General features: G+C 39.4%; 45 non-coding genes and 14 pseudogenes across 45 annotated transcripts; all 59 read left to right on the top strand.

Moving 5' to 3' along the window:
- The first annotated feature begins 162 nt into the window (after positions 1–162).
- Positions 163–281, top strand: LOC136698072 (5S ribosomal RNA). Its single transcript, XR_010802845.1, has one exon. It is a non-coding gene; the product is annotated as a 5S ribosomal RNA (ribosomal RNA).
- Positions 282–503: 222 nt separating this feature from the next.
- On the top strand, positions 504–622 carry LOC136698073 (5S ribosomal RNA). Its single transcript, XR_010802846.1, has one exon. It is a non-coding gene; the product is annotated as a 5S ribosomal RNA (ribosomal RNA).
- A 209-nt stretch (positions 623–831) lies between these two features.
- Positions 832–950, top strand: LOC136698770 (5S ribosomal RNA). The gene has a single exon (XR_010803340.1). It is a non-coding gene; the product is annotated as a 5S ribosomal RNA (ribosomal RNA).
- Positions 951–1,172: 222 nt separating this feature from the next.
- Positions 1,173–1,291, top strand: LOC136698074 (5S ribosomal RNA). The gene has a single exon (XR_010802847.1). It is a non-coding gene; the product is annotated as a 5S ribosomal RNA (ribosomal RNA).
- Positions 1,292–1,499: 208 nt separating this feature from the next.
- On the top strand, positions 1,500–1,618 carry LOC136698075 (5S ribosomal RNA). The gene has a single exon (XR_010802848.1). It is a non-coding gene; the product is annotated as a 5S ribosomal RNA (ribosomal RNA).
- Positions 1,619–1,838: 220 nt separating this feature from the next.
- LOC136698271 (5S ribosomal RNA) lies at positions 1,839–1,957 on the top strand. Its single transcript, XR_010803035.1, has one exon. It is a non-coding gene; the product is annotated as a 5S ribosomal RNA (ribosomal RNA).
- Positions 1,958–2,163: 206 nt separating this feature from the next.
- LOC136698018 (5S ribosomal RNA) lies at positions 2,164–2,282 on the top strand. Its single transcript, XR_010802793.1, has one exon. It is a non-coding gene; the product is annotated as a 5S ribosomal RNA (ribosomal RNA).
- Positions 2,283–2,504: 222 nt separating this feature from the next.
- Positions 2,505–2,623, top strand: LOC136698077 (5S ribosomal RNA). Its single transcript, XR_010802850.1, has one exon. It is a non-coding gene; the product is annotated as a 5S ribosomal RNA (ribosomal RNA).
- A 206-nt stretch (positions 2,624–2,829) lies between these two features.
- LOC136698078 (5S ribosomal RNA) lies at positions 2,830–2,948 on the top strand. Its single transcript, XR_010802851.1, has one exon. It is a non-coding gene; the product is annotated as a 5S ribosomal RNA (ribosomal RNA).
- A 208-nt stretch (positions 2,949–3,156) lies between these two features.
- On the top strand, positions 3,157–3,275 carry LOC136698079 (5S ribosomal RNA). The gene has a single exon (XR_010802852.1). It is a non-coding gene; the product is annotated as a 5S ribosomal RNA (ribosomal RNA).
- A 221-nt stretch (positions 3,276–3,496) lies between these two features.
- Positions 3,497–3,615, top strand: LOC136698080 (5S ribosomal RNA). Its single transcript, XR_010802853.1, has one exon. It is a non-coding gene; the product is annotated as a 5S ribosomal RNA (ribosomal RNA).
- A 222-nt stretch (positions 3,616–3,837) lies between these two features.
- LOC136698771 (5S ribosomal RNA) lies at positions 3,838–3,956 on the top strand. Its single transcript, XR_010803341.1, has one exon. It is a non-coding gene; the product is annotated as a 5S ribosomal RNA (ribosomal RNA).
- Positions 3,957–4,162: 206 nt separating this feature from the next.
- On the top strand, positions 4,163–4,281 carry LOC136698029 (5S ribosomal RNA). Its single transcript, XR_010802804.1, has one exon. It is a non-coding gene; the product is annotated as a 5S ribosomal RNA (ribosomal RNA).
- Positions 4,282–4,503: 222 nt separating this feature from the next.
- On the top strand, positions 4,504–4,622 carry LOC136698081 (5S ribosomal RNA). The gene has a single exon (XR_010802854.1). It is a non-coding gene; the product is annotated as a 5S ribosomal RNA (ribosomal RNA).
- A 207-nt stretch (positions 4,623–4,829) lies between these two features.
- LOC136698082 (5S ribosomal RNA) lies at positions 4,830–4,948 on the top strand. Its single transcript, XR_010802855.1, has one exon. It is a non-coding gene; the product is annotated as a 5S ribosomal RNA (ribosomal RNA).
- Positions 4,949–5,169: 221 nt separating this feature from the next.
- Positions 5,170–5,288, top strand: LOC136698772 (5S ribosomal RNA). The gene has a single exon (XR_010803342.1). It is a non-coding gene; the product is annotated as a 5S ribosomal RNA (ribosomal RNA).
- A 206-nt stretch (positions 5,289–5,494) lies between these two features.
- Positions 5,495–5,613, top strand: LOC136698040 (5S ribosomal RNA). The gene has a single exon (XR_010802815.1). It is a non-coding gene; the product is annotated as a 5S ribosomal RNA (ribosomal RNA).
- A 222-nt stretch (positions 5,614–5,835) lies between these two features.
- Positions 5,836–5,954, top strand: LOC136698083 (5S ribosomal RNA). Its single transcript, XR_010802856.1, has one exon. It is a non-coding gene; the product is annotated as a 5S ribosomal RNA (ribosomal RNA).
- Positions 5,955–6,176: 222 nt separating this feature from the next.
- LOC136698084 (5S ribosomal RNA) lies at positions 6,177–6,295 on the top strand. The gene has a single exon (XR_010802857.1). It is a non-coding gene; the product is annotated as a 5S ribosomal RNA (ribosomal RNA).
- A 222-nt stretch (positions 6,296–6,517) lies between these two features.
- LOC136698437 (5S ribosomal RNA) lies at positions 6,518–6,636 on the top strand (annotated as a pseudogene).
- Positions 6,637–6,860: 224 nt separating this feature from the next.
- LOC136698773 (5S ribosomal RNA) lies at positions 6,861–6,979 on the top strand. Its single transcript, XR_010803343.1, has one exon. It is a non-coding gene; the product is annotated as a 5S ribosomal RNA (ribosomal RNA).
- A 222-nt stretch (positions 6,980–7,201) lies between these two features.
- Positions 7,202–7,320, top strand: LOC136698085 (5S ribosomal RNA). Its single transcript, XR_010802858.1, has one exon. It is a non-coding gene; the product is annotated as a 5S ribosomal RNA (ribosomal RNA).
- Positions 7,321–7,528: 208 nt separating this feature from the next.
- On the top strand, positions 7,529–7,647 carry LOC136698086 (5S ribosomal RNA). The gene has a single exon (XR_010802859.1). It is a non-coding gene; the product is annotated as a 5S ribosomal RNA (ribosomal RNA).
- A 223-nt stretch (positions 7,648–7,870) lies between these two features.
- LOC136698774 (5S ribosomal RNA) lies at positions 7,871–7,989 on the top strand. Its single transcript, XR_010803344.1, has one exon. It is a non-coding gene; the product is annotated as a 5S ribosomal RNA (ribosomal RNA).
- A 206-nt stretch (positions 7,990–8,195) lies between these two features.
- Positions 8,196–8,314, top strand: LOC136698052 (5S ribosomal RNA). The gene has a single exon (XR_010802826.1). It is a non-coding gene; the product is annotated as a 5S ribosomal RNA (ribosomal RNA).
- Positions 8,315–8,536: 222 nt separating this feature from the next.
- On the top strand, positions 8,537–8,655 carry LOC136698439 (5S ribosomal RNA; annotated as a pseudogene).
- Positions 8,656–8,879: 224 nt separating this feature from the next.
- On the top strand, positions 8,880–8,998 carry LOC136698776 (5S ribosomal RNA). The gene has a single exon (XR_010803346.1). It is a non-coding gene; the product is annotated as a 5S ribosomal RNA (ribosomal RNA).
- A 222-nt stretch (positions 8,999–9,220) lies between these two features.
- On the top strand, positions 9,221–9,339 carry LOC136698440 (5S ribosomal RNA; annotated as a pseudogene).
- A 224-nt stretch (positions 9,340–9,563) lies between these two features.
- Positions 9,564–9,682, top strand: LOC136698441 (5S ribosomal RNA; annotated as a pseudogene).
- A 223-nt stretch (positions 9,683–9,905) lies between these two features.
- LOC136698334 (5S ribosomal RNA) lies at positions 9,906–10,024 on the top strand. The gene has a single exon (XR_010803098.1). It is a non-coding gene; the product is annotated as a 5S ribosomal RNA (ribosomal RNA).
- A 222-nt stretch (positions 10,025–10,246) lies between these two features.
- On the top strand, positions 10,247–10,365 carry LOC136698442 (5S ribosomal RNA; annotated as a pseudogene).
- Positions 10,366–10,589: 224 nt separating this feature from the next.
- On the top strand, positions 10,590–10,708 carry LOC136698777 (5S ribosomal RNA). The gene has a single exon (XR_010803347.1). It is a non-coding gene; the product is annotated as a 5S ribosomal RNA (ribosomal RNA).
- Positions 10,709–10,930: 222 nt separating this feature from the next.
- LOC136698088 (5S ribosomal RNA) lies at positions 10,931–11,049 on the top strand. The gene has a single exon (XR_010802861.1). It is a non-coding gene; the product is annotated as a 5S ribosomal RNA (ribosomal RNA).
- Positions 11,050–11,257: 208 nt separating this feature from the next.
- Positions 11,258–11,376, top strand: LOC136698089 (5S ribosomal RNA). Its single transcript, XR_010802862.1, has one exon. It is a non-coding gene; the product is annotated as a 5S ribosomal RNA (ribosomal RNA).
- Positions 11,377–11,598: 222 nt separating this feature from the next.
- Positions 11,599–11,717, top strand: LOC136698443 (5S ribosomal RNA; annotated as a pseudogene).
- A 223-nt stretch (positions 11,718–11,940) lies between these two features.
- On the top strand, positions 11,941–12,059 carry LOC136698778 (5S ribosomal RNA). The gene has a single exon (XR_010803348.1). It is a non-coding gene; the product is annotated as a 5S ribosomal RNA (ribosomal RNA).
- A 221-nt stretch (positions 12,060–12,280) lies between these two features.
- On the top strand, positions 12,281–12,399 carry LOC136698444 (5S ribosomal RNA; annotated as a pseudogene).
- Positions 12,400–12,623: 224 nt separating this feature from the next.
- Positions 12,624–12,742, top strand: LOC136698445 (5S ribosomal RNA; annotated as a pseudogene).
- Positions 12,743–12,966: 224 nt separating this feature from the next.
- On the top strand, positions 12,967–13,085 carry LOC136698335 (5S ribosomal RNA). Its single transcript, XR_010803099.1, has one exon. It is a non-coding gene; the product is annotated as a 5S ribosomal RNA (ribosomal RNA).
- Positions 13,086–13,306: 221 nt separating this feature from the next.
- LOC136698446 (5S ribosomal RNA) lies at positions 13,307–13,425 on the top strand (annotated as a pseudogene).
- Positions 13,426–13,648: 223 nt separating this feature from the next.
- Positions 13,649–13,767, top strand: LOC136698779 (5S ribosomal RNA). The gene has a single exon (XR_010803349.1). It is a non-coding gene; the product is annotated as a 5S ribosomal RNA (ribosomal RNA).
- Positions 13,768–13,989: 222 nt separating this feature from the next.
- On the top strand, positions 13,990–14,108 carry LOC136698090 (5S ribosomal RNA). Its single transcript, XR_010802863.1, has one exon. It is a non-coding gene; the product is annotated as a 5S ribosomal RNA (ribosomal RNA).
- Positions 14,109–14,316: 208 nt separating this feature from the next.
- LOC136698091 (5S ribosomal RNA) lies at positions 14,317–14,435 on the top strand. The gene has a single exon (XR_010802864.1). It is a non-coding gene; the product is annotated as a 5S ribosomal RNA (ribosomal RNA).
- Positions 14,436–14,657: 222 nt separating this feature from the next.
- Positions 14,658–14,776, top strand: LOC136698092 (5S ribosomal RNA). The gene has a single exon (XR_010802865.1). It is a non-coding gene; the product is annotated as a 5S ribosomal RNA (ribosomal RNA).
- A 222-nt stretch (positions 14,777–14,998) lies between these two features.
- On the top strand, positions 14,999–15,117 carry LOC136698447 (5S ribosomal RNA; annotated as a pseudogene).
- Positions 15,118–15,340: 223 nt separating this feature from the next.
- LOC136698780 (5S ribosomal RNA) lies at positions 15,341–15,459 on the top strand. Its single transcript, XR_010803350.1, has one exon. It is a non-coding gene; the product is annotated as a 5S ribosomal RNA (ribosomal RNA).
- A 222-nt stretch (positions 15,460–15,681) lies between these two features.
- LOC136698093 (5S ribosomal RNA) lies at positions 15,682–15,800 on the top strand. The gene has a single exon (XR_010802866.1). It is a non-coding gene; the product is annotated as a 5S ribosomal RNA (ribosomal RNA).
- A 222-nt stretch (positions 15,801–16,022) lies between these two features.
- LOC136698095 (5S ribosomal RNA) lies at positions 16,023–16,141 on the top strand. The gene has a single exon (XR_010802867.1). It is a non-coding gene; the product is annotated as a 5S ribosomal RNA (ribosomal RNA).
- A 222-nt stretch (positions 16,142–16,363) lies between these two features.
- Positions 16,364–16,482, top strand: LOC136698448 (5S ribosomal RNA; annotated as a pseudogene).
- Positions 16,483–16,705: 223 nt separating this feature from the next.
- Positions 16,706–16,824, top strand: LOC136698781 (5S ribosomal RNA). Its single transcript, XR_010803351.1, has one exon. It is a non-coding gene; the product is annotated as a 5S ribosomal RNA (ribosomal RNA).
- A 222-nt stretch (positions 16,825–17,046) lies between these two features.
- LOC136698096 (5S ribosomal RNA) lies at positions 17,047–17,165 on the top strand. Its single transcript, XR_010802868.1, has one exon. It is a non-coding gene; the product is annotated as a 5S ribosomal RNA (ribosomal RNA).
- Positions 17,166–17,387: 222 nt separating this feature from the next.
- LOC136698097 (5S ribosomal RNA) lies at positions 17,388–17,506 on the top strand. Its single transcript, XR_010802869.1, has one exon. It is a non-coding gene; the product is annotated as a 5S ribosomal RNA (ribosomal RNA).
- Positions 17,507–17,728: 222 nt separating this feature from the next.
- Positions 17,729–17,847, top strand: LOC136698450 (5S ribosomal RNA; annotated as a pseudogene).
- A 223-nt stretch (positions 17,848–18,070) lies between these two features.
- Positions 18,071–18,189, top strand: LOC136698782 (5S ribosomal RNA). Its single transcript, XR_010803352.1, has one exon. It is a non-coding gene; the product is annotated as a 5S ribosomal RNA (ribosomal RNA).
- Positions 18,190–18,411: 222 nt separating this feature from the next.
- Positions 18,412–18,530, top strand: LOC136698098 (5S ribosomal RNA). Its single transcript, XR_010802870.1, has one exon. It is a non-coding gene; the product is annotated as a 5S ribosomal RNA (ribosomal RNA).
- A 222-nt stretch (positions 18,531–18,752) lies between these two features.
- Positions 18,753–18,871, top strand: LOC136698100 (5S ribosomal RNA). Its single transcript, XR_010802872.1, has one exon. It is a non-coding gene; the product is annotated as a 5S ribosomal RNA (ribosomal RNA).
- A 222-nt stretch (positions 18,872–19,093) lies between these two features.
- On the top strand, positions 19,094–19,212 carry LOC136698451 (5S ribosomal RNA; annotated as a pseudogene).
- Positions 19,213–19,435: 223 nt separating this feature from the next.
- On the top strand, positions 19,436–19,554 carry LOC136698783 (5S ribosomal RNA). The gene has a single exon (XR_010803353.1). It is a non-coding gene; the product is annotated as a 5S ribosomal RNA (ribosomal RNA).
- Positions 19,555–19,776: 222 nt separating this feature from the next.
- LOC136698453 (5S ribosomal RNA) lies at positions 19,777–19,895 on the top strand (annotated as a pseudogene).
- The last annotated feature ends 118 nt before the right edge of the window (positions 19,896–20,013 follow it).

Raw genomic sequence — 20,013 nt, forward strand, 5'->3', positions numbered from 1 at the left:
AGAAAACTTAAAAAAAAAAAACAACTAAAAAGAAAAAACGAACTGGAAAGCCAATCATTTTCATTTGAGGTGTCAGGTGGTCTACCGTTTACAGGCAGCTCTAAAACAAGTATTACTCTTAGAAGAGTATATAGAAATAGTCTTCTACAGCCAGCAGTGATCGCTTACGGCCATACCACTCCTTGAAAGCCCGATCTCGTCTGATCTCGGAAGCGAAGAAGAGTTGGGCCTAGTTAGTACTTGGATGGGAGACTGCCTGGGAATACTAGGTGCTGTAAGCTTTTTAGCTTAAGCTTCTATTATAAAGACAGTAACCACAGTCATTTAAACACAAGAGAAGAAGAAAACTTAAAAAAAAAAAACAACTAAAAAGAAAAAACGAACTGGAAAGCCAATCATTTTCATTTGAGGTGTCAGGTGGTCTACCGTTTACAGGCAGCTCTAAAACAAGTATTACTCTTAGAAGAGTATATAGAAATAGTCTTCTACAGCCAGCAGTGATCGCTTACGGCCATACCACTCCTTGAAAGCCCGATCTCGTCTGATCTCGGAAGCGAAGAAGAGTTGGGCCTAGTTAGTACTTGGATGGGAGACTGCCTGGGAATACTAGGTGCTGTAAGCTTTTTAGCTTAAGTTTCTATTATAAAGACAGTAACCACAGTCATTTAAACACAAGAGAAGAAGAAAACTTAAAGAAAAAAAAAAAACGAACTGGAAAGCCAATCATTTTCATTTGAGGTGTCAGGTGGTCTACCGTTTACAGGCAGCTCTAAAACAAGTATTACTCTTAGAAGAGTATATAGAAATAGTCTTCTACAGCCAGCAGTGATCGCTTACGGCCATACCACTCCTTGAAAGCCCGATCCCGTCTGATCTCGGAAGCGAAGAAGAGTTGGGCCTAGTTAGTACTTGGATGGGAGACTGCCTGGGAATACTAGGTGCTGTAAGCTTTTTAGCTTAAGCTTCTATTATAAAGACAGTAACCACAGTCATTTAAACACAAGAGAAGAAGAAAACTTAAAAAAAAAAAACAACTAAAAAGAAAAAACGAACTGGAAAGCCAATCATTTTCATTTGAGGTGTCAGGTGGTCTACCGTTTACAGGCAGCTCTAAAACAAGTATTACTCTTAGAAGAGTATATAGAAATAGTCTTCTACAGCCAGCAGTGATCGCTTACGGCCATACCACTCCTTGAAAGCCCGATCTCGTCTGATCTCGGAAGCGAAGAAGAGTTGGGCCTAGTTAGTACTTGGATGGGAGACTGCCTGGGAATACTAGGTGCTGTAAGCTTTTTAGCTTAAGTTTCTATTATAAAGACAGTAACCACAGTCATTTAAACACAAGAGAAGAAGAAAACTTAAAAAAAAAAAAAAACGAACTGGAAAGTCAATCATTTTCATTTGAGGTGTCAGGTGGTCTACCGTTTACAGGCAGCTCTAAAACAAGTATTACTCTTAGAAGAGTATATAGAAATAGTCTTCTACAGCCAGCAGTGATCGCTTACGGCCATACCACTCCTTGAAAGCCCGATCTCGTCTGATCTCGGAAGCGAAGAAGAGTTGGGCCTAGTTAGTACTTGGATGGGAGACTGCCTGGGAATACTAGGTGCTGTAAGCTTTTTAGCTTAAGTTTCTATTATAAAGACAGTAACCACAGTCATTTAAACACAAGAGAAGAAGAAAACTTAAAAAAAAAAAACAACAAAAAAAAAAACGAACTGGAAAGCCAATCATTTTCATTTGAGGTGTCAGGTGGTCTACCGTTTACAGGCAGCTCTAAAACAAGTATTACTCTTAGAAGAGTATATAGAAATAGTCTTCTACAGCCAGCAGTGATCGCTTACGGCCATATCACTCCTTGAAAGCCCGATCCCGTCTGATCTCGGAAGCGAAGAAGAGTTGGGCCTAGTTAGTACTTGGATGGGAGACTGCCTGGGAATACTAGGTGCTGTAAGCTTTTTAGCTTAAGCTTCTATTATAAAGACAGTAACCACAGTCATTTAAACACAAGAGAAGAAGAAAACTACAAAAAAAAAAAACGAACTGGAAAGCCAATCATTTTCATTTGAGGTGTCAGGTGGTCTACCGTTTACAGGCAGCTCTAAAACAAGTATTACTCTTAGAAGAGTATATAGAAATAGTCTTCTACAGCCAGCAGTGATCGCTTACGGCCATACCACTCCTTGAAAGCCCGATCCCGTCTGATCTCGGAAGTGAAGAAGAGTTGGGCCTAGTTAGTACTTGGATGGGAGACTGCCTGGGAATACTAGGTGCTGTAAGCTTTTTAGCTTAAGCTTCTATTATAAAGACAGTAACCACAGTCATTTAAACACAAGAGAAGAAGAAAACTTAAAAAAAAAAAACAACTAAAAAGAAAAAACGAACTGGAAAGCCAATCATTTTCATTTGAGGTGTCAGGTGGTCTACCGTTTACAGGCAGCTCTAAAACAAGTATTACTCTTAGAAGAGTATATAGAAATAGTCTTCTACAGCCAGCAGTGATCGCTTACGGCCATACCACTCCTTGAAAGCCCGATCTCGTCTGATCTCGGAAGCGAAGAAGAGTTGGGCCTAGTTAGTACTTGGATGGGAGACTGCCTGGGAATACTAGGTGCTGTAAGCTTTTTAGCTTAAGTTTCTATTATAAAGACAGTAACCACAGTCATTTAAACACAAGAGAAGAAGAAAACTACAAAAAAAAAAAACGAACTGGAAAGCCAATCATTTTCATTTGAGGTGTCAGGTGGTCTACCGTTTACAGGCAGCTCTAAAACAAGTATTACTCTTAGAAGAGTATATAGAAATAGTCTTCTACAGCCAGCAGTGATCGCTTACGGCCATACCACTCCTTGAAAGCCCGATCTCGTCTGATCTCGGAAGCGAAGAAGAGTTGGGCCTAGTTAGTACTTGGATGGGAGACTGCCTGGGAATACTAGGTGCTGTAAGCTTTTTAGCTTAAGTTTCTATTATAAAGACAGTAACCACAGTCATTTAAACACAAGAGAAGAAGAAAACTTAAAAAAAAAAAAAAACGAACTGGAAAGTCAATCATTTTCATTTGAGGTGTCAGGTGGTCTACCGTTTACAGGCAGCTCTAAAACAAGTATTACTCTTAGAAGAGTATATAGAAATAGTCTTCTACAGCCAGCAGTGATCGCTTACGGCCATACCACTCCTTGAAAGCCCGATCTCGTCTGATCTCGGAAGCGAAGAAGAGTTGGGCCTAGTTAGTACTTGGATGGGAGACTGCCTGGGAATACTAGGTGCTGTAAGCTTTTTAGCTTAAGTTTCTATTATAAAGACAGTAACCACAGTCATTTAAACACAAGAGAAGAAGAAAACTTAAAAAAAAAAACAACAACAAAAAAAAAACGAACTGGAAAGCCAATCATTTTCATTTGAGGTGTCAGGTGGTATACCGTTTACAGGCAGCTCTAAAACAAGTATTACTCTTAGAAGAGTATATAGAAATAGTCTTCTACAGCCAGCAGTGATCGCTTACGGCCATACCACTCCTTGAAAGCCCGATCTCGTCTGATCTCGGAAGCGAAGAAGAGTTGGGCCTAGTTAGTACTTGGATGGGAGACTGCCTGGGAATACTAGGTGCTGTAAGCTTTTTAGCTTAAGCTTCTATTATAAAGACAGTAACCACAGTCATTTAAAGACAAGAGAAGAAGAAAACTTAAAAAAAACAAAAAAAAAAAAAAAAAAAACGAACTGGAAAGCCAATCATTTTCATTTGAGGTGTCAGGTGGTCTACCGTTTACAGGCAGCTCTAAAACAAGTATTACTCTTAGAAGAGTATATAGAAATAGTCTTCTACAGCCAGCAGTGATCGCTTACGGCCATACCACTCCTTGAAAGCCCGATCCCGTCTGATCTCGGAAGCGAAGAAGAGTTGGGCCTAGTTAGTACTTGGATGGGAGACTGCCTGGGAATACTAGGTGCTGTAAGCTTTTTAGCTTAAGCTTCTATTATAAAGACAGTAACCACAGTCATTTAAACACAAGAGAAGAAGAAAACTACAAAAAAAAAAAACGAACTGGAAAGCCAATCATTTTCATTTGAGGTGTCAGGTGGTCTACCGTTTACAGGCAGCTCTAAAACAAGTATTACTCTTAGAAGAGTATATAGAAATAGTCTTCTACAGCCAGCAGTGATCGCTTACGGCCATACCACTCCTTGAAAGCCCGATCCCGTCTGATCTCGGAAGTGAAGAAGAGTTGGGCCTAGTTAGTACTTGGATGGGAGACTGCCTGGGAATACTAGGTGCTGTAAGCTTTTTAGCTTAAGCTTCTATTATAAAGACAGTAACCACAGTCATTTAAACACAAGAGAAGAAGAAAACTTAAAAAAAAAAAACAACTAAAAAGAAAAAACGAACTGGAAAGCCAATCATTTTCATTTGAGGTGTCAGGTGGTCTACCGTTTACAGGCAGCTCTAAAACAAGTATTACTCTTAGAAGAGTATATAGAAATAGTCTTCTACAGCCAGCAGTGATCGCTTACGGCCATACCACTCCTTGAAAGCCCGATCTCGTCTGATCTCGGAAGCGAAGAAGAGTTGGGCCTAGTTAGTACTTGGATGGGAGACTGCCTGGGAATACTAGGTGCTGTAAGCTTTTTAGCTTAAGTTTCTATTATAAAGACAGTAACCACAGTCATTTAAACACAAGAGAAGAAGAAAACTTAAAAAAAAAAAAAACGAACTGGAAAGTCAATCATTTTCATTTGAGGTGTCAGGTGGTCTACCGTTTACAGGCAGCTCTAAAACAAGTATTACTCTTAGAAGAGTATATAGAAATAGTCTTCTACAGCCAGCAGTGATCGCTTACGGCCATACCACTCCTTGAAAGCCCGATCTCGTCTGATCTCGGAAGCGAAGAAGAGTTGGGCCTAGTTAGTACTTGGATGGGAGACTGCCTGGGAATACTAGGTGCTGTAAGCTTTTTAGCTTAAGCTTCTATTATAAAGACAGTAACCACAGTCATTTAAACACAAGAGAAGAAGAAAACTTAAAAAAAACAAAAAAAAAAAAAAAAAAACGAACTGGAAAGCCAATCATTTTCATTTGAGGTGTCAGGTGGTCTACCGTTTACAGGCAGCTCTAAAACAAGTATTACTCTTAGAAGAGTATATAGAAATAGTCTTCTACAGCCAGCAGTGATCGCTTACGGCCATACCACTCCTTGAAAGCCCGATCCCGTCTGATCTCGGAAGCGAAGAAGAGTTGGGCCTAGTTAGTACTTGGATGGGAGACTGCCTGGGAATACTAGGTGCTGTAAGCTTTTTAGCTTAAGCTTCTATTATAAAGACAGTAACCACAGTCATTTAAACACAAGAGAAGAAGAAAACTACAAAAAAAAAAAACGAACTGGAAAGCCAATCATTTTCATTTGAGGTGTCAGGTGGTCTACCGTTTACAGGCAGCTCTAAAACAAGTATTACTCTTAGAAGAGTATATAGAAATAGTCTTCTACAGCCAGCAGTGATCGCTTACGGCCATACCACTCCTTGAAAGCCCGATCCCGTCTGATCTCGGAAGTGAAGAAGAGTTGGGCCTAGTTAGTACTTGGATGGGAGACTGCCTGGGAATACTAGGTGCTGTAAGCTTTTTAGCTTAAGCTTCTATTATAAAGACAGTAACCACAGTCATTTAAACACAAGAGAAGAAGAAAACTTAAAAAAAAAAAACAACTAAAAAGAAAAAACGAACTGGAAAGCCAATCATTTTCATTTGAGGTGTCAGGTGGTCTACCGTTTACAGGCAGCTCTAAAACAAGTATTACTCTTAGAAGAGTATATAGAAATAGTCTTCTACAGCCAGCAGTGATCGCTTACGGCCATACCACTCCTTGAAAGCCCGATCTCGTCTGATCTCGGAAGCGAAGAAGAGTTGGGCCTAGTTAGTACTTGGATGGGAGACTGCCTGGGAATACTAGGTGCTGTAAGCTTTTTAGCTTAAGTTTCTATTATAAAGACAGTAACCACAGTCATTTAAACACAAGAGAAGAAGAAAACTTAAAAAAAAAAAACAACAACAAAAAAAAAACGAACTGGAAAGCCAATCATTTTCATTTGAGGTGTCAGGTGGTATACCGTTTACAGGCAGCTCTAAAACAAGTATTACTCTTAGAAGAGTATATAGAAATAGTCTTCTACAGCCAGCAGTGATCGCTTACGGCCATACCACTCCTTGAAAGCCCGATCTCGTCTGATCTCGGAAGCGAAGAAGAGTTGGGCCTAGTTAGTACTTGGATGGGAGACTGCCTGGGAATACTAGGTGCTGTAAGCTTTTTAGCTTAAGCTTCTATTATAAAGACAGTAACCACAGTCATTTAAACACAAGAGAAGAAGAAAACTTAAAAAAAACAAAAAAAAAAAAAAAAAAAACGAACTGGAAAGCCAATCATTTTCATTTGAGGTGTCAGGTGGTCTACCGTTTACAGGCAGCTCTAAAACAAGTATTACTCTTAGAAGAGTATATAGAAATAGTCTTCTACAGCCAGCAGTGATCGCTTACGGCCATACCACTCCTTGAAAGCCCGATCTCGTCTGATCTCGGAAGCGAAGAAGAGTTGGGCCTAGTTAGTACTTGGATGAGAGACTGCCTGGGAATACTAGGTGCTGTAAGCTTTTTAGCTTAAGTTTCTATTATAAAGACAGTAACCACAGTCATTTAAACACAAGAGAAGAAGAAAACTTAAAAAAAACAGACAAAAAAAAAAAAAAAAAACGAACTGGAAAGCCAATCATTTTCATTTGAGGTGTCAGGTGGTCTACCGTTTACAGGCAGCTCTAAAACAAGTATTACTCTTAGAAGAGTATATAGAAATAGTCTTCTACAGCCAGCAGTGATCGCTTACGGCCATACCACTCCTTGAAAGCCCGATCCCGTCTGATCTCGGAAGCGAAGAAGAGTTGGGCCTAGTTAGTACTTGGATGGGAGACTGCCTGGGAATACTAGGTGCTGTAAGCTTTTTAGCTTAAGCTTCTATTATAAAGACAGTAACCACAGTCATTTAAACACAAGAGAAGAAGAAAACTTAAAAAAAAAAAACAACTAAAAAGAAAAAACGAACTGGAAAGCCAATCATTTTCATTTGAGGTGTCAGGTGGTCTACCGTTTACAGGCAGCTCTAAAACAAGTATTACTCTTAGAAGAGTATATAGAAATAGTCTTCTACAGCCAGCAGTGATCGCTTACGGCCATACCACTCCTTGAAAGCCCGATCTCGTCTGATCTCGGAAGCGAAGAAGAGTTGGGCCTAGTTAGTACTTGGATGGGAGACTGCCTGGGAATACTAGGTGCTGTAAGCTTTTTAGCTTAAGTTTCTATTATAAAGACAGTAACCACAGTCATTTAAACACAAGAGAAGAAGAAAACTTAAAAAAAAAAAAAAACGAACTGGAAAGTCAATCATTTTCATTTGAGGTGTCAGGTGGTCTACCGTTTACAGGCAGCTCTAAAACAAGTATTACTCTTAGAAGAGTATATAGAAATAGTCTTCTACAGCCAGCAGTGATCGCTTACGGCCATACCACTCCTTGAAAGCCCGATCTCGTCTGATCTCGGAAGCGAAGAAGAGTTGGGCCTAGTTAGTACTTGGATGGGAGACTGCCTGGGAATACTAGGTGCTGTAAGCTTTTTAGCTTAAGCTTCTATTATAAAGACAGTAACCACAGTCATTTAAACACAAGAGAAGAAGAAAACTTAAAAAAAACAAAAAAAAAAAAAAAAAAAAACGAACTGGAAAGCCAATCATTTTCATTTGAGGTGTCAGGTGGTCTACCGTTTACAGGCAGCTCTAAAACAAGTATTACTCTTAGAAGAGTATATAGAAATAGTCTTCTACAGCCAGCAGTGATCGCTTACGGCCATACCACTCCTTGAAAGCCCGATCCCGTCTGATCTCGGAAGCGAAGAAGAGTTGGGCCTAGTTAGTACTTGGATGGGAGACTGCCTGGGAATACTAGGTGCTGTAAGCTTTTTAGCTTAAGCTTCTATTATAAAGACAGTAACCACAGTCATTTAAACACAAGAGAAGAAGAAAACTACAAAAAAAAAAAACGAACTGGAAAGCCAATCATTTTCATTTGAGGTGTCAGGTGGTCTACCGTTTACAGGCAGCTCTAAAACAAGTATTACTCTTAGAAGAGTATATAGAAATAGTCTTCTACAGCCAGCAGTGATCGCTTACGGCCATACCACTCCTTGAAAGCCCGATCCCGTCTGATCTCGGAAGTGAAGAAGAGTTGGGCCTAGTTAGTACTTGGATGGGAGACTGCCTGGGAATACTAGGTGCTGTAAGCTTTTTAGCTTAAGCTTCTATTATAAAGACAGTAACCACAGTCATTTAAACACAAGAGAAGAAGAAAACTTAAAAAAAAAAAACAACTAAAAAGAAAAAACGAACTGGAAAGCCAATCATTTTCATTTGAGGTGTCAGGTGGTCTACCGTTTACAGGCAGCTCTAAAACAAGTATTACTCTTAGAAGAGTATATAGAAATAGTCTTCTACAGCCAGCAGTGATCGCTTACGGCCATACCACTCCTTGAAAGCCCGATCTCGTCTGATCTCGGAAGCGAAGAAGAGTTGGGCCTAGTTAGTACTTGGATGAGAGACTGCCTGGGAATACTAGGTGCTGTAAGCTTTTTAGCTTAAGTTTCTATTATAAAGACAGTAACCACAGTCATTTAAACACAAGAGAAGAAGAAAACTTAAAAAAAACAGACAAAAAAAAAAAAAAAAAACGAACTGGAAAGCCAATCATTTTCATTTGAGGTGTCAGGTGGTCTACCGTTTACAGGCAGCTCTAAAACAAGTATTACTCTTAGAAGAGTATATAGAAATAGTCTTCTACAGCCAGCAGTGATCGCTTACGGCCATACCACTCCTTGAAAGCCCGATCCCGTCTGATCTCGGAAGCGAAGAAGAGTTGGGCCTAGTTAGTACTTGGATGGGAGACTGCCTGGGAATACTAGGTGCTGTAAGCTTTTTAGCTTAAGCTTCTATTATAAAGACAGTAACCACAGTCATTTAAACACAAGAGAAGAAGAAAACTTAAAAAAAAAAAACAACTAAAAAGAAAAAACGAACTGGAAAGCCAATCATTTTCATTTGAGGTGTCAGGTGGTCTACCGTTTACAGGCAGCTCTAAAACAAGTATTACTCTTAGAAGAGTATATAGAAATAGTCTTCTACAGCCAGCAGTGATCGCTTACGGCCATACCACTCCTTGAAAGCCCGATCTCGTCTGATCTCGGAAGCGAAGAAGAGTTGGGCCTAGTTAGTACTTGGATGAGAGACTGCCTGGGAATACTAGGTGCTGTAAGCTTTTTAGCTTAAGTTTCTATTATAAAGACAGTAACCACAGTCATTTAAACACAAGAGAAGAAGAAAACTTAAAAAAAACAGACAAAAAAAAAAAAAAAAAACGAACTGGAAAGCCAATCATTTTCATTTGAGGTGTCAGGTGGTCTACCGTTTACAGGCAGCTCTAAAACAAGTATTACTCTTAGAAGAGTATATAGAAATAGTCTTCTACAGCCAGCAGTGATCGCTTACGGCCATACCACTCCTTGAAAGCCCGATCTCGTCTGATCTCGGAAGCGAAGAAGAGTTGGGCCTAGTTAGTACTTGGATGAGAGACTGCCTGGGAATACTAGGTGCTGTAAGCTTTTTAGCTTAAGTTTCTATTATAAAGACAGTAACCACAGTCATTTAAACACAAGAGAAGAAGAAAACTTAAAAAAAACAGACAAAAAAAAAAAAAAAAACGAACTGGAAAGCCAATCATTTTCATTTGAGGTGTCAGGTGGTCTACCGTTTACAGGCAGCTCTAAAACAAGTATTACTCTTAGAAGAGTATATAGAAATAGTCTTCTACAGCCAGCAGTGATCGCTTACGGCCATACCACTCCTTGAAAGCCCGATCCCGTCTGATCTCGGAAGCGAAGAAGACTTGGGCCTAGTTAGTACTTGGATGGGAGACTGCCTGGGAATACTAGGTGCTGTAAGCTTTTTAGCTTAAGCTTCTATTATAAAGACAGTAACCACAGTCATTTAAACACAAGAGAAGAAGAAAACTTAAAAAAAAAAAACAACTAAAAAGAAAAAACGAACTGGAAAGCCAATCATTTTCATTTGAGGTGTCAGGTGGTCTACCGTTTACAGGCAGCTCTAAAACAAGTATTACTCTTAGAAGAGTATATAGAAATAGTCTTCTACAGCCAGCAGTGATCGCTTACGGCCATACCACTCCTTGAAAGCCCGATCTCGTCTGATCTCGGAAGCGAAGAAGAGTTGGGCCTAGTTAGTACTTGGATGAGAGACTGCCTGGGAATACTAGGTGCTGTAAGCTTTTTAGCTTAAGTTTCTATTATAAAGACAGTAACCACAGTCATTTAAACACAAGAGAAGAAGAAAACTTAAAAAAAACAGACAAAAAAAAAAAAAAAAAACGAACTGGAAAGCCAATCATTTTCATTTGAGGTGTCAGGTGGTCTACCGTTTACAGGCAGCTCTAAAACAAGTATTACTCTTAGAAGAGTATATAGAAATAGTCTTCTACAGCCAGCAGTGATCGCTTACGGCCATACCACTCCTTGAAAGCCCGATCCCGTCTGATCTCGGAAGCGAAGAAGAGTTGGGCCTAGTTAGTACTTGGATGGGAGACTGCCTGGGAATACTAGGTGCTGTAAGCTTTTTAGCTTAAGCTTCTATTATAAAGACAGTAACCACAGTCATTTAAACACAAGAGAAGAAGAAAACTTAAAAAAAAAAAACAACTAAAAAGAAAAAACGAACTGGAAAGCCAATCATTTTCATTTGAGGTGTCAGGTGGTCTACCGTTTACAGGCAGCTCTAAAACAAGTATTACTCTTAGAAGAGTATATAGAAATAGTCTTCTACAGCCAGCAGTGATCGCTTACGGCCATACCACTCCTTGAAAGCCCGATCTCGTCTGATCTCGGAAGCGAAGAAGAGTTGGGCCTAGTTAGTACTTGGATGGGAGACTGCCTGGGAATACTAGGTGCTGTAAGCTTTTTAGCTTAAGTTTCTATTATAAAGACAGTAACCACAGTCATTTAAACACAAGAGAAGAAGAAAACTTAAAAAAAAAAAAAAACGAACTGGAAAGTCAATCATTTTCATTTGAGGTGTCAGGTGGTCTACCGTTTACAGGCAGCTCTAAAACAAGTATTACTCTTAGAAGAGTATATAGAAATAGTCTTCTACAGCCAGCAGTGATCGCTTACGGCCATACCACTCCTTGAAAGCCCGATCTCGTCTGATCTCGGAAGCGAAGAAGAGTTGGGCCTAGTTAGTACTTGGATGGGAGACTGCCTGGGAATACTAGGTGCTGTAAGCTTTTTAGCTTAAGTTTCTATTATAAAGACAGTAACCACAGTCATTTAAACACAAGAGAAGAAGAAAACTTAAAAAAAAAAAACAACAACAAAAAAAAAACGAACTGGAAAGCCAATCATTTTCATTTGAGGTGTCAGGTGGTATACCGTTTACAGGCAGCTCTAAAACAAGTATTACTCTTAGAAGAGTATATAGAAATAGTCTTCTACAGCCAGCAGTGATCGCTTACGGCCATACCACTCCTTGAAAGCCCGATCTCGTCTGATCTCGGAAGCGAAGAAGAGTTGGGCCTAGTTAGTACTTGGATGAGAGACTGCCTGGGAATACTAGGTGCTGTAAGCTTTTTAGCTTAAGTTTCTATTATAAAGACAGTAACCACAGTCATTTAAACACAAGAGAAGAAGAAAACTTAAAAAAAACAGACAAAAAAAAAAAAAAAAACGAACTGGAAAGCCAATCATTTTCATTTGAGGTGTCAGGTGGTCTACCGTTTACAGGCAGCTCTAAAACAAGTATTACTCTTAGAAGAGTATATAGAAATAGTCTTCTACAGCCAGCAGTGATCGCTTACGGCCATACCACTCCTTGAAAGCCCGATCCCGTCTGATCTCGGAAGCGAAGAAGAGTTGGGCCTAGTTAGTACTTGGATGGGAGACTGCCTGGGAATACTAGGTGCTGTAAGCTTTTTAGCTTAAGCTTCTATTATAAAGACAGTAACCACAGTCATTTAAACACAAGAGAAGAAGAAAACTTAAAAAAAAAAACAACTAAAAAGAAAAAACGAACTGGAAAGCCAATCATTTTCATTTGAGGTGTCAGGTGGTCTACCGTTTACAGGCAGCTCTAAAACAAGTATTACTCTTAGAAGAGTATATAGAAATAGTCTTCTACAGCCAGCAGTGATCGCTTACGGCCATACCACTCCTTGAAAGCCCGATCTCGTCTGATCTCGGAAGCGAAGAAGAGTTGGGCCTAGTTAGTACTTGGATGAGAGACTGCCTGGGAATACTAGGTGCTGTAAGCTTTTTAGCTTAAGTTTCTATTATAAAGACAGTAACCACAGTCATTTAAACACAAGAGAAGAAGAAAACTTAAAAAAAACAGACAAAAAAAAAAAAAAAAAACGAACTGGAAAGCCAATCATTTTCATTTGAGGTGTCAGGTGGTCTACCGTTTACAGGCAGCTCTAAAACAAGTATTACTCTTAGAAGAGTATATAGAAATAGTCTTCTACAGCCAGCAGTGATCGCTTACGGCCATACCACTCCTTGAAAGCCCGATCTCGTCTGATCTCGGAAGCGAAGAAGAGTTGGGCCTAGTTAGTACTTGGATGAGAGACTGCCTGGGAATACTAGGTGCTGTAAGCTTTTTAGCTTAAGTTTCTATTATAAAGACAGTAACCACAGTCATTTAAACACAAGAGAAGAAGAAAACTTAAAAAAAACAGACAAAAAAAAAAAAAAAAAACGAACTGGAAAGCCAATCATTTTCATTTGAGGTGTCAGGTGGTCTACCGTTTACAGGCAGCTCTAAAACAAGTATTACTCTTAGAAGAGTATATAGAAATAGTCTTCTACAGCCAGCAGTGATCGCTTACGGCCATACCACTCCTTGAAAGCCCGATCCCGTCTGATCTCGGAAGCGAAGAAGACTTGGGCCTAGTTAGTACTTGGATGGGAGACTGCCTGGGAATACTAGGTGCTGTAAGCTTTTTAGCTTAAGCTTCTATTATAAAGACAGTAACCACAGTCATTTAAACACAAGAGAAGAAGAAAACTTAAAAAAAAAAACAACTAAAAAGAAAAAACGAACTGGAAAGCCAATCATTTTCATTTGAGGTGTCAGGTGGTCTACCGTTTACAGGCAGCTCTAAAACAAGTATTACTCTTAGAAGAGTATATAGAAATAGTCTTCTACAGCCAGCAGTGATCGCTTACGGCCATACCACTCCTTGAAAGCCCGATCTCGTCTGATCTCGGAAGCGAAGAAGAGTTGGGCCTAGTTAGTACTTGGATGAGAGACTGCCTGGGAATACTAGGTGCTGTAAGCTTTTTAGCTTAAGTTTCTATTATAAAGACAGTAACCACAGTCATTTAAACACAAGAGAAGAAGAAAACTTAAAAAAAACAGACAAAAAAAAAAAAAAAAACGAACTGGAAAGCCAATCATTTTCATTTGAGGTGTCAGGTGGTCTACCGTTTACAGGCAGCTCTAAAACAAGTATTACTCTTAGAAGAGTATATAGAAATAGTCTTCTACAGCCAGCAGTGATCGCTTACGGCCATACCACTCCTTGAAAGCCCGATCCCGTCTGATCTCGGAAGCGAAGAAGAGTTGGGCCTAGTTAGTACTTGGATGGGAGACTGCCTGGGAATACTAGGTGCTGTAAGCTTTTTAGCTTAAGCTTCTATTATAAAGACAGTAACCACAGTCATTTAAACACAAGAGAAGAAGAAAACTTAAAAAAAAAAAACAACTAAAAAGAAAAAACGAACTGGAAAGCCAATCATTTTCATTTGAGGTGTCAGGTGGTCTACCGTTTACAGGCAGCTCTAAAACAAGTATTACTCTTAGAAGAGTATATAGAAATAGTCTTCTACAGCCAGCAGTGATCGCTTACGGCCATACCACTCCTTGAAAGCCCGATCTCGTCTGATCTCGGAAGCGAAGAAGAGTTGGGCCTAGTTAGTACTTGGATGGGAGACTGCCTGGGAATACTAGGTGCTGTAAGCTTTTTAGCTTAAGTTTCTATTATAAAGACAGTAACCACAGTCATTTAAACACAAGAGAAGAAGAAAACTTAAAAAAAAAAAAAAACGAACTGGAAAGTCAATCATTTTCATTTGAGGTGTCAGGTGGTCTACCGTTTACAGGCAGCTCTAAAACAAGTATTACTCTTAGAAGAGTATATAGAAATAGTCTTCTACAGCCAGCAGTGATCGCTTACGGCCATACCACTCCTTGAAAGCCCGATCTCGTCTGATCTCGGAAGCGAAGAAGAGTTGGGCCTAGTTAGTACTTGGATGGGAGACTGCCTGGGAATACTAGGTGCTGTAAGCTTTTTAGCTTAAGTTTCTATTATAAAGACAGTAACCACAGTCATTTAAACACAAGAGAAGAAGAAAACTTAAAAAAAAAAAACAACAACAAAAAAAAAACGAACTGGAAAGCCAATCATTTTCATTTGAGGTGTCAGGTGGTATACCGTTTACAGGCAGCTCTAAAACAAGTATTACTCTTAGAAGAGTATATAGAAATAGTCTTCTACAGCCAGCAGTGATCGCTTACGGCCATACCACTCCTTGAAAGCCCGATCTCGTCTGATCTCGGAAGCGAAGAAGAGTTGGGCCTAGTTAGTACTTGGATGGGAGACTGCCTGGGAATACTAGGTGCTGTAAGCTTTTTAGCTTAAGCTTCTATTATAAAGACAGTAACCACAGTCATTTAAACACAAGAGAAGAAGAAAACTTAAAAAAAACAAAACAAAAAAAAAAAAAAACGAACTGGAAAGCCAATCATTTTCATTTGAGGTGTCAGGTGGTCTACCGTTTACAGGCAGCTCTAAAACAAGTATTACTCTTAGAAGAGTATATAGAAATAGTCTTCTACAGCCAGCAGTGATCGCTTACGGCCATACCACTCCTTGAAAGCCCGATCTCGTCTGATCTCGGAAGCGAAGAAGAGTTGGGCCTAGTTAGTACTTGGATGAGAGACTGCCTGGGAATACTAGGTGCTGTAAGCTTTTTAGCTTAAGTTTCTATTATAAAGACAGTAACCACAGTCATTTAAACACAAGAGAAGAAGAAAACTTAAAAAAAACAGACAAAAAAAAAAAAAAAAACGAACTGGAAAGCCAATCATTTTCATTTGAGGTGTCAGGTGGTCTACCGTTTACAGGCAGCTCTAAAACAAGTATTACTCTTAGAAGAGTATATAGAAATAGTCTTCTACAGCCAGCAGTGATCGCTTACGGCCATACCACTCCTTGAAAGCCCGATCCCGTCTGATCTCGGAAGCGAAGAAGAGTTGGGCCTAGTTAGTACTTGGATGGGAGACTGCCTGGGAATACTAGGTGCTGTAAGCTTTTTAGCTTAAGCTTCTATTATAAAGACAGTAACCACAGTCATTTAAACACAAGAGAAGAAGAAAACTTAAAAAAAAAAAACAACTAAAAAGAAAAAACGAACTGGAAAGCCAATCATTTTCATTTGAGGTGTCAGGTGGTCTACCGTTTACAGGCAGCTCTAAAACAAGTATTACTCTTAGAAGAGTATATAGAAATAGTCTTCTACAGCCAGCAGTGATCGCTTACGGCCATACCACTCCTTGAAAGCCCGATCTCGTCTGATCTCGGAAGCGAAGAAGAGTTGGGCCTAGTTAGTACTTGGATGGGAGACTGCCTGGGAATACTAGGTGCTGTAAGCTTTTTAGCTTAAGTTTCTATTATAAAGACAGTAACCACAGTCATTTAAACACAAGAGAAGAAGAAAACTTAAAAAAAAAAAACAACAACAAAAAAAAAACGAACTGGAAAGCCAATCATTTTCATTTGAGGTGTCAGGTGGTATACCGTTTACAGGCAGCTCTAAAACAAGTATTACTCTTAGAAGAGTATATAGAAATAGTCTTCTACAGCCAGCAGTGATCGCTTACGGCCATACCACTCCTTGAAAGCCCGATCTCGTCTGATCTCGGAAGCGAAGAAGAGTTGGGCCTAGTTAGTACTTGGATGGGAGACTGCCTGGGAATACTAGGTGCTGTAAGCTTTTTAGCTTAAGCTTCTATTATAAAGACAGTAACCACAGTCATTTAAACACAAGAGAAGAAGAAAACTTAAAAAAAAAAAACAACTAAAAAGAAAAAACGAACTGGAAAGCCAATCATTTTCATTTGAGGTGTCAGGTGGTCTACCGTTTACAGGCAGCTCTAAAACAAGTATTACTCTTAGAAGAGTATATAGAAATAGTCTTCTACAGCCAGCAGTGATCGCTTACGGCCATACCACTCCTTGAAAGCCCGATCTCGTCTGATCTCGGAAGCGAAGAAGAGTTGGGCCTAGTTAGTACTTGGATGAGAGACTGCCTGGGAATACTAGGTGCTGTAAGCTTTTTAGCTTAAGTTTCTATTATAAAGACAGTAACCACAGTCATTTAAACACAAGAGAAGAAGAAAACTTAAAAAAAACAGACAAAAAAAAAAAAAAAAACGAACTGGAAAGCCAATCATTTTCATTTGAGGTGTCAGGTGGTCTACCGTTTACAGGCAGCTCTAAAACAAGTATTACTCTTAGAAGAGTATATAGAAATAGTCTTCTACAGCCAGCAGTGATCGCTTACGGCCATACCACTCCTTGAAAGCCCGATCCCGTCTGATCTCGGAAGCGAAGAAGAGTTGGGCCTAGTTAGTACTTGGATGGGAGACTGCCTGGGAATACTAGGTGCTGTAAGCTTTTTAGCTTAAGCTTCTATTATAAAGACAGTAACCACAGTCATTTAAACACAAGAGAAGAAGAAAACTTAAAAAAAAAAAACAACTAAAAAGAAAAAACGAACTGGAAAGCCAATCATTTTCATTTGAGGTGTCAGGTGGTCTACCGTTTACAGGCAGCTCTAAAACAAGTATTACTCTTAGAAGAGTATATAGAAATAGTCTTCTACAGCCAGCAGTGATCGCTTACGGCCATACCACTCCTTGAAAGCCCGATCTCGTCTGATCTCGGAAGCGAAGAAGAGTTGGGCCTAGTTAGTACTTGGATGGGAGACTGCCTGGGAATACTAGGTGCTGTAAGCTTTTTAGCTTAAGTTTCTATTATAAAGACAGTAACCACAGTCATTTAAACACAAGAGAAGAAGAAAACTTAAAAAAAAAAAACAACAACAAAAAAAAAACGAACTGGAAAGCCAATCATTTTCATTTGAGGTGTCAGGTGGTATACCGTTTACAGGCAGCTCTAAAACAAGTATTACTCTTAGAAGAGTATATAGAAATAGTCTTCTACAGCCAGCAGTGATTGCTTACGGCCATACCACTCCTTGAAAGCCCGATCTCGTCTGATCTCGGAAGCGAAGAAGAGTTGGGCCTAGTTAGTACTTGGATGGGAGACTGCCTGGGAATACTAGGTGCTGTAAGCTTTTTAGCTTAAGCTTCTATTATAAAGACAGTAACCACAGTCATTTAAACACAAGAGAAGAAGAAAACTTAAAAAAAAAAAACAACTAAAAAGAAAAAACGAACTGGAAAGCCAATCATTTTCATTTGAGGTGTCAGGTGGTCTACCGTTTACAGGCAGCTCTAAAACAAGTATTACTCTTAGAAGAGTATATAGAAATAGTCTTCTACAGCCAGCAGTGATCGCTTACGGCCATACCACTCCTTGAAAGCCCGATCTCGTCTGATCTCGGAAGCGAAGAAGAGTTGGGCCTAGTTAGTACTTGGATGAGAGACTGCCTGGGAATACTAGGTGCTGTAAGCTTTTTAGCTTAAGTTTCTATTATAAAGACAGTAACCACAGTCATTTAAACACAAGAGAAGAAGAAAACTTAAAAAAAACAGACAAAAAAAAAAAAAAAAACGAACTGGAAAGCCAATCATTTTCATTTGAGGTGTCAGGTGGTCTACCGTTTACAGGCAGCTCTAAAACAAGTATTACTCTTAGAAGAGTATATAGAAATAGTCTTCTACAGCCAGCAGTGATCGCTTACGGCCATACCACTCCTTGAAAGCCCGATCCCGTCTGATCTCGGAAGCGAAGAAGAGTTGGGCCTAGTTAGTACTTGGATGGGAGACTGCCTGGGAATACTAGGTGCTGTAAGCTTTTTAGCTTAAGCTTCTATTATAAAGACAGTAACCACAGTCATTTAAACACAAGAGAAGAAGAAAACTTAAAAAAAAAAAACAACTAAAAAGAAAAAACGAACTGGAAAGCCAATCATTTTCATTTGAGGTGTCAGGTGGTCTACCGTTTACAGGCAGCTCTAAAACAAGTATTACTCTTAGAAGAGTATATAGAAATAGTCTTCTACAGCCAGCAGTGATCGCTTACGGCCATACCACTCCTTGAAAGCCCGATCTCGTCTGATCTCGGAAGCGAAGAAGAGTTGGGCCTAGTTAGTACTTGGATGGGAGACTGCCTGGGAATACTAGGTGCTGTAAGCTTTTTAGCTTAAGTTTCTATTATAAAGACAGTAACCACAGTCATTTAAACACAAGAGAAGAAGAAAACTTAAAAAAAAAAAACAACAACAAAAAAAAAACGAACTGGAAAGCCAATCATTTTCATTTGAGGTGTCAGGTGGTATACCGTTTACAGGCAGCTCTAAAACAAGTATTACTCTTAGAAGAGTATATAGAAATAGTCTTCTACAGCCAGCAGTGATTGCTTACGGCCATACCACTCCTTGAAAGCCCGATCTCGTCTGATCTCGGAAGCGAAGAAGAGTTGGGCCTAGTTAGTACTTGGATGGGAGACTGCCTGGGAATACTAGGTGCTGTAAGCTTTTTAGCTTAAGCTTCTATTATAAAGACAGTAACCACAGTCATTTAAACACAAGAGAAGAAGAAAACTTAAAAAAAAAAAACAACTAAAAAGAAAAAACGAACTGGAAAGCCAATCATTTTCATTTGAGGTGTCAGGTGGTCTACCGTTTACAGGCAGCTCTAAAACAAGTATTACTCTTAGAAGAGTATATAGAAATAGTCTTCTACAGCCAGCAGTGATCGCTTACGGCCATACCACTCCTTGAAAGCCCGATCTCGTCTGATCTCGGAAGCGAAGAAGAGTTGGGCCTAGTTAGTACTTGGATGAGAGACTGCCTGGGAATACTAGGTGCTGTAAGCTTTTTAGCTTAAGTTTCTATTATAAAGACAGTAACCACAGTCATTTAAACACAAGAGAAGAAGAAAACTTAAAAAAAACAGACAAAAAAAAAAAAAAAAACGAACTGGAAAGCCAATCATTTTCATTTGAGGTGTCAGGTGGTCTACCGTTTACAGGCAGCTCTAAAACAAGTATTACTCTTAGAAGAGTATATAGAAATAGTCTTCTACAGCCAGCAGTGATCGCTTACGGCCATACCACTCCTTGAAAGCCCGATCCCGTCTGATCTCGGAAGCGAAGAAGAGTTGGGCCTAGTTAGTACTTGGATGGGAGACTGCCTGGGAATACTAGGTGCTGTAAGCTTTTTAGCTTAAGCTTCTATTATAAAGACAGTAACCACAGTCATTTAAACACAAGAGAAGAAGAAAACTTAAAAAAAAAAAACAACTAAAAAGAAAAAACGAACTGGAAAGCCAATCATTTTCATTTGAGGTGTCAGGTGGTCTACCGTTTACAGGCAGCTCTAAAACAAGTATTACTCTTAGAAGAGTATATAGAAATAGTCTTCTACAGCCAGCAGTGATCGCTTACGGCCATACCACTCCTTGAAAGCCCGATCTCGTCTGATCTCGGAAGCGAAGAAGAGTTGGGCCTAGTTAGTACTTGGATGAGAGACTGCCTGGGAATACTAGGTGCTGTAAGCTTTTTAGCTTAAGTTTCTATTATAAAGACAGTAACCACAGTCATTTAAACACAAGAGAAGAAGAAAACTTAAAAAAAACAGACAAAAAAAAAAAAAAAAACGAACTGGAAAGCCAATCA

This window comes from Hoplias malabaricus, chromosome 5, assembly GCF_029633855.1.
Source record: "Hoplias malabaricus isolate fHopMal1 chromosome 5, fHopMal1.hap1, whole genome shotgun sequence".
NCBI lineage: Eukaryota > Metazoa > Chordata > Actinopteri > Characiformes > Erythrinidae > Hoplias > Hoplias malabaricus.